Source organism: Sorex araneus, chromosome 4 (genome assembly GCF_027595985.1).
Source record: "Sorex araneus isolate mSorAra2 chromosome 4, mSorAra2.pri, whole genome shotgun sequence".
Taxonomy (NCBI): Eukaryota; Metazoa; Chordata; class Mammalia; order Eulipotyphla; family Soricidae; genus Sorex; species Sorex araneus.
The window spans coordinates 68,613,958-68,622,489 of NC_073305.1; positions in this window are offsets into that span (position 1 = coordinate 68,613,958).

Genomic DNA, 8,532 nt, shown 5'->3' on the forward strand with positions numbered 1-8,532 from the left:
CAAGGGTAATCCAGTAATTTTTTATCTCTATGTCAACATTTTATGCTGTAACAATTTTATATATTATCCATTCTAATAAGTGTATAGTGGTCTTTTATTGGAGTTTTAATTTATATTTCCCACATAACTAATGACATTGAGTATATTTTAAAATACATGTCATCTGCATATCCTCTTTAGTGAAATGGACCCATATATTTTTACCATTTCTCATCAGATTTTTTCATTGTTTCTTGTTACTGTTTCAAAGTTCTAGATTCCAGCTCTTTGTTGTGCATGCTATTTCAATGATGTTATTCTCACATACAGAAGATCTTTTTATCTCATTCACAGAGTCTTGCACAGAACACTTTTCACTTAAGTGAAATCTAATTTCATTCATTTTTCTTTTTATTCATTCTGATTTTGATGTTAAGTGAAATCTTTTTTGCCTTGTCTTGCATCCTAAAGACTGTTGTGCTTTTATTCCTGAAATTTTTGTAGCACTAAGCCTGTGCTCCTTTTTCAATTAATTTTTGCATTTGTTGTCTTAAGTGAAAATTTATTTTTTTTAATTCTGTTGATACATTTTTACTTCAGCACCATTATTTTAAGCTCTCATGTTTTTTTAATTGGATTGTTCATGTACTTATTTCCAAAATCTACTGAATAATTATCCTGACTAGAAATTCCAATATATTGATAAGGAAGATACAAGAGCACATACCTTGGTTCTCTTGCTGGTCTTAGTGCACAGGTAAAGATATGTGTGTTTCACTAGTTTGATGCAAGCAACGTGCTTGCAGGTGCTTTTTGTATCAAGTTGAGACACTTTATGTTTCAATTATTTTGATTTAAAAATTAATGGAAATTATTTTTGGCTTTTTATGCATCCAAATCTTGAAAATGTATTTTTTAAATCATATTTTGAATCTACTAGTCCCCAATTTTAATTTTAGGTACTCTGGTTTACATTACTGCTAATAATAGACACTTTGGTATGCAATATTCTAACCTCTGGGTGACACTCCTAGATTGTCACCAATAATGTCAGTGCCCAAAAGTCTCAAGGGCCCCTCTCCCTTCTTTATCCACCTTTTTGACCAACCCAGCTCTGTAAGCTGACTTAAGGATCTTATCATTGGCTTTTTTTAAATTCCTTTATCATTATATTTCCAAAAATTTCACATATTAAAGAAATAATTCTGTATTTGTCCCCTTCTTTCAAATTGACTTTATTACTCCAATATTTATAAAGGTTTTTTATCATGAGCCAACAATGAAATTTGTCAAATGTGTGCATGCGTGTGTGGTATGTGTGTGTGTTAATTTTTAACATGTAAATTTTCTTTAGTCTGTTGTTATGGTATATTACTTTGATTTTTCAAATAGTCAGTCAGTCTTGGATCCTTGGAAGCCTACGTGTTTGTGATATATAATGCTTCTTTTTATATTGCTGGACTCTATTTGCTAACGTTTAGTTTTTACATCTATGTTCATGATTATATTGTTATCTAACCTTAGTTTTGCTTTGCTTTGTACTTTTTTAAATCAGATTAAGAATAACTTCATAAATGAGTTGGGAATTTTTTGCTGTACAAAAGACATTAAAAGTGTCTTTTTAAAAAATTGGAATAAGAGAGCCTCCGCACCTATTGACTGTGATCCTGAGGTCTCCTAACCCATTTTGGCACCAGAGCGGATTCTTGCAGCCATCCATTTTGACTGTGAACTGAGCTACAACCTTGTGCAGCCCGGGGAGGGATTTTTTTTCCCTCTCCACCCCATTTTTCTGAGCGAAAATGGCGGCAGCGGCAGCAGCCACGCGGTGAGAGCCACCCTCTAAGACCCCTCCACCAGGAGGTAGGACTCTCTTTAGTGACGTAGCCTGTAGGTGGTCCTGGGAGGGGGGGTGTTCCCGGCGCGCCTTCCGCCCAGAGATGAACCGAGAGCCGCGGCACGAGAAGCAGAGCCTCCACGCCTATTGACTGTGATCCTGAGGTCTCCTAACCCATTTTGGCACCAGAGCGGATTCTTGCAGCCATCCATTTTGACTGTGAACTGAGCTAAAATATTAGAAACCCAAAACCGCGATAGCAGCCGCACGGACTCAAAGTCTTCACTCTTACCAATGAAGAGAAATTATTAGATGATGCCTATTCGGCAGGCCTGATTGTTGGGGAAAATTTCCAATCAATAATAGTGAGTTCTGTATGGAAATATGAAATGTACTCAATACATATAGAGAATAATGGGAATATCATTAGCTACTTAGATGGGGGGTGGGGTGGGATGGGGGTGTATTGGGGTTCTTGGTGGTGGAACGGGTGCACTGGTGAAGGGATGGTGGTTTAATCAGTATTTGACTGTGACTTAAACCTGAAAGCTTTGTATTTTTTTTCTTGTTTTCACGGTGGTTCAATAAAATATTTCTTTAAAAAAAATTGGAATAAATTCTTCATTAAATATTCAGTAAAATTCTCCAGTGAAATACCTAGAACCAGAGATTTGATTAGTTATAGATAGGACTAATTAATGATTTATTTAATATCAATAGGTTTCAATGTTTTTTCCCCCAAGGAATTAGTAAATTCCTTCTAAGTTTTCTGTATTTGTCTAGATTGTACATTTCTTATGACAGTTTTGCAACATCTCTAGCAACATTCTGTTTTACTCATGATATTGGTAGCTTGTGTCTTCTCTATTTTCTTTCCTCTGTATTGCTATAGCACTGTAACACTGTAGTCCTGTTGTTCATGGATTTTCTCAAGCAGGCACCAATAATATCTCCATTGTGACACTTGTTGTTACTGTTTTTGGCATATCGAATACCCATAGGTAGCTTGCTAGTCTCTGCCGTGTGGGCGGGACACTCTTGGTAGCTTACTGAGCTCTCTGAGAGGGATGGAGAAATCGAACCCATTGTCGGCCGCATGCAAGACAAACATCATACCCACTGTGCTATCACTCCAGTATCACTTGTATCACTTGTCGTCCCGATGATCTTCGATTTGCTCGAGCGGGCGCCAGTAAAGTCGTTGGTGGGTGGCCACGCGGTCTTCTGACGTCCCATGGAATCCAGTTGGTAACAGATCTAGTCCAGCGGTCGTCTCTGAATTGCATTACATGACTGATACATCTGATTTTTGATGCCTTGGCAAACGCGACAGCATCCCTGATTCTTGACCATTGAAGTAGGTCTGAACTCAGGATTCATTCTCTCACATTCTCTTTTGATTCCTCTTTGGGATACCCGAATAGCGTTCTCATCCTGTTTGCATAGGGCCCAGGTCTCTGAGGCGTATGTTAGTGCAGGAAGAATGGTGCAATCAAAAAGAAGTGCTTATGTCGGAGTTTCTTCATTCTCTTAACCACTTCTTCGACACTCTTGAAGGCATTCCATGCTGCTCTCTTCCTCCTGCGCAGTTCTGGCACCGTCGTTCCTCATGTTGATTTCCCGACCCAGGTACACATAGCTGCTGCATTCAGAGATGTTCATACCATTGAGAGCAAATGGAGACACCATAAGACACTTAATATGCATTATTCCCGCACCATATTTAATGGGATTCAAATATAGTGTGCACCACGGTAACACCTCTAAGAGTGATTGGAGGCTGCCCTAAAAGCCTCCATCCCTCTCGGAGAGCCTGGCCAGCTACCGGTGGCATATTCAATATGCCAAGAACAGTAACCACAATCGGGCTCATTCACCTGACACTGAAAGAGCCCCCAATACGGCAGCATTAAGAAAGATAAGCAAGAAGAGGCATATCTCAGTGACAAACTAGACTGCCAAAACAAAGAAAGACTAAATTGATTGTACTTTCAAGGCACGTATGCTGGCATCAGAAGCATCCATCAAGGACCTGATGGTGCAAGCGCAGAAGATCAAGTATGACATCATTGGTCTGACCAAAACGAGAAGACATCGATCACATCATGCCATTTTCGACAATGGAGAAGAACTGTTCCTCAGAACATGCGACAACAGAGGCGTCAGTGGTGTCGGTGTCCTTGTCAACACGAACTTGGCCATGAGCACTGATTCATTTGAATGCCTAACAACCCGATTATGCTTGAATAGATGTGGCTCACTGCCTGCAGTTTCTATCTTCGTTGTCTATGCACCAATATCCAATTATGATGAAGAAGAAATTGAGAGGTTCTACATAAAACTGGAGAAGTTCTATAAAAATGACCACACCTTCTACAAAATCATTGTTGGTGATTTTAATGCCAAGATAGGTCCAAGAAGGTCGCCCAAAGAACTCCACATTGGGACCCATGGCCTAGAATGGAATGATCAGGGTGAGAGACTATCTGAATTCATCATGTCGACCAAGACTATCCATGGTAACTCACAGTTCCAGACGGCCAAATCTAAACACTGGACATTGGAGTCTCCTGGTGGACAGTTCCACAATGAAATTGACCACATCATATTCAATCGAAGGTTTTGCCTGACCGATGTTGCTGTTGTCCCAAAATTCCAAACAGGATCGGACTACCATCTGCTTCGTGCAAAATTCTACTTCACAGAGCAGGGAGAAAGGTCTGCAAATTTTAGTTTAAGAAGGCAACTCCCAGAATGACCATCAACTGGGAGCTCTTTGGCACTATTGCAGAAACGTGGGAAGATGCCGTCCTTGACAACATCAAAGAGGAATACAATAGACTGGTTCAGCACCTCCATGTCTGTGCGAAGAATGCAAAGAGTGAGAAAGCTACAAACAGACTCCTGTCTTGGAAACTCTCGAACTCATTTGTCAACGCGGTTTGGTGCGAGCCTCAGGCAACCACAGGCTAAAGTCCGAAGAGCTCACAAAGCTGTGCAGAGATGTGATAAAGGAAGACCTCAAAGAGAGAAGAGCAGCAGTGTTGGCTGATGCAGCAGAAGCCGGAAAAAGTATTCGCAACACTCACCTATCCTTCGCCACCTACAAGACCACGATGACTGCCCTCCGACGTCCCGATGGATCTATCACATCTTCCAGAAAGGCAATGGAAAGGATTATTCATGACTTCTACTCGGATCACTCCAGTACGGTTATAATATTTTTAATGCTTATTTTCATTAAGTATATTTTTTTTGGTTTTTTGTTGGTTTTTTTGGGGGGTTTTTTTTTGGTTTTTTTTGTTTGTTTGTTTGTTTTACAGAGTATGATTAGGTTTTATTTTCTAACTGCATTTTTCTTTTTTTCTTTTTTTTTCATTAAGTATATTTTAGAATTAATTTTTTGATTGTTGATCTCTTTAAAATAAATTGTTATTGGTCTCTGGAGTTTTCCAAACTTTTTAGTCTTAATATCTCATCACAGGGAAAAAAAAATTAATCAGAACCCTTTGAAAAACTATATTCTTTAAATTAACAAAAGTGCCTCCAACTGTTCCAGAAGCTGCTGCCCACTGGATTATCTCTGTACCCCTTAGAGTACATTCTAGTCCATTCTGGAAAAAAGAAAGTCCTATTTTCTTTCTCCTTGTCTTGAACTTATGTTCTTCCTTCATTTCTACTTACTTTAAATGAAAGATTTATATTGTAATTTGAAACTTTTTCTCTTTCCTATTCTAATGTAAGAATTTAGTCCTATAAATTTCCTCTCAATATTGTGTTAGCTTCTTCCAACAAATTTTGATACATGCATGTGTATTTTCATTTAATCTATTTCTTTATCTCTTTTGATATTTCTCTTTCTGTGCTTAACTTCTAGTTTATTCTGTTGTGGGCAGAAACACACTTTAATTCTTTAGAATTTGTTAAGGATTGTTTTACAGTGCAGGATTTACTGCACTTGGCATACCTTCCCTGGGCACTTGGGAAAAATGTGCACTCTATTATTGTTTAATAGAATTCTGCAAATACTAATTAAAATCGGGTGAATGGAATTGACTTCTATGTCCTTGCTGATTTTTTCTCTGTTTTTTTATAACAATTAAATAAAAATTCTGTTAAACTTTAAATATATGATTTTGAATTTTGTAACAGTTGTTTGGTTTCATTCGGTTTATTATTTTCATTAGTTCTTAATTGCTTTTTGTCATTGTATAACTTTTTTATATCTGGTATTCTCAGATCTCATGACTGCTATATCAAATATTAATATGTCTATTTCTGCTTTCCTTTGATAATTTGCCTGGTTCATCTATTTGAATTCTTTTGGTAACAATCTAATTGTATCATTATGTCTGTGGTTTATTTTAAATTTTATTCTCTTTTTAATGGGTATATTAAATATTTACATTTAAATAATTATTTTCATGTAAAGCCTTATATCTGACATTTTATTTTTTTGTTTTGTTTTCTGTTCTCTATGTGTTTTTTTCTCCTACCATATTTTTACTTTCCATTTCTTTTTTCTTTTTGGTGGTGAGGGTAATAAAATCTAGTACTTCATAATTGCGGGGTAGGTGCCTTACCACTGACTCACATCATTGACCTTTACTACTCTTATGGAATATACAAAAATAATTTTAAATACATTTTGAATTTATCTTAATTGTTTTTGAGTATCTCTTTTATAAACTTTGAGAGCATTTCTGTCAATATTATATTATGTAAAATAAATGTGTCAGTGTCATTTTCAGTTTAAATAACAAATAGAAACCTTACAGTTTTTTATTCGCCCCTATGCCCTTTTGTTTAGAATAAAAATGTACTGATTATTTCCTCTACATATATTTAGGACCAAATCCAGCAGTATTATATTTTTTGTTTTAACCATCTAACAGAAATTATAAATGGTATAAAATAAGAAAAATATTATGTTTACTAGTATTTTTGCCTATCATATTCTTTCTTCCTGATATTCCAACCTACTGTTTATTTATCTTTCAAACTCTACCTTACTTTCCTCAAGGATCATTTCTAGTGGTGCTGTGGGGACCATACGCAGTACCAAATGTTAAATAAAAGTTTCTTTCTTTTATTTTTTTTTTTATTTTTTTTAAATAATTTATTTATTTTTAATTAGAGAATCACCGTGAGGGTACAGTTACAGATTTATACACTTTTGTGCTTATACTTCCCTCATACAAAGTTCGGGAACCCATTCCTTCACCAGTGCCCATTCTCCACCACCCGTAAACCCAGCGTCCCTCCCACCCTCCCCAATCCCATCTCCCCCCCAACCCACCCTGCCACTGTGGCAGGGCATTCCCTTCTGTTCTCTCTCTCTAATTAGCTGTTGTGGTTTGCAATAAAGGTGTTGAGTGGCCGCTGTGCTCAGTCTCTAGCCCTCATTCAGCCTGCAACTCCCTTCCCCCACATGGCCTTCGACTACAATGTAGTTGGTGATCGCTTCTCTGAGTTGCCCTTTCCCCAGAACGTGAGGCCAGCCTCGAAGCCATGGGGTCAACCTCCTGGTACTTATTTCTATAGTTCTTGGGTATTAGTCTCCCACTCTGATATTCTATATACCATAGATGAGTGCAATCTTTCTATGTCTGTCTCTCTCTTTCTGACTCATTTCACTCAGCATGAAACTTTTCATGTCCATCCACTTAACTACAAAATTCTTGACTTCCTTTTTTCTAACAGCTGTATAGTATTCCATTGTATAGATGTACCAAAGTTTCCTCAACCAGTCATCCGTTTTGGGGCATTCGGGTTTTTTCCAGATTCTGGCTATTGTAAACAGTGCTGCGATGAAAATACATGTGCAGATGTTGTTTCGATTGTACTTTTTTGCCTCTCTGGGATATATTCCCAGCAGTGGTATTGCTGGGTCAAATGGGAATTCAATATCTAATTTTTTGAGAGTCGTCCAAATTGTTTTCCAGAAGGGTTGAACCAGTCGGCATTCCCACCAGCAGTGTAGAAGGGTCCCTTTCTCCCCACATCCTCTCCAACAGCGGTTGCTTTTGTTCTTTTGGATGTGTGCTAATCTCTGTGGTGTGAGGTGGTATCTCATGGTTGTTTTGATCTGCATCTCTCTGATGATTAGTGATGCAGAGCACTTTTTCATGTGCCTTTTGGCCATTCGTATTTCTTCCTTGGTAAAGTTTCTGTTCATTTCTTCGCCCCATTTTCTGATGGGGTTGGATGTTTTCTTCTTGTAGAGTTCAACCAGTGCTTTATATACCATTGATATCAACCCCTTATCTGCTGGGTATTGTGTAAATATCCTTTCCCATTCTGTGGATAGTCTTTGGATTCTGGTCACTGTATCTCTTGCGGTGCAGAAGCTTTTTAGTTTAATGTAGTCCCATTTGTTGATCTCTGTTTTTACTAGATTGCTTAGTTCCGTGTCACCTTTGAAGATACCTTTATCTTCAATATCGTGGAGGGTTTTGCCGACCTTGTCTTCAATGTACCTTATGGTTTGTGGTCTAATGTTGAGGTCTTTAATCCATTTTGATCTGACTTTTGTGCATGGTGTCAGGTCAAGGTCTAAACCCATTTTTTTGCATGTGGTTGTCCAGTTGTGCCAGCACCATTTGTTAAAGAGGCTTTCTTTGCTCCACTTCACATCTCTTGCTCCCTTATCAAAGATTAGATGATCATACATTTGGGGTTGTGTGTAGGGATATTCCACCCTGTTCCATTGGTCT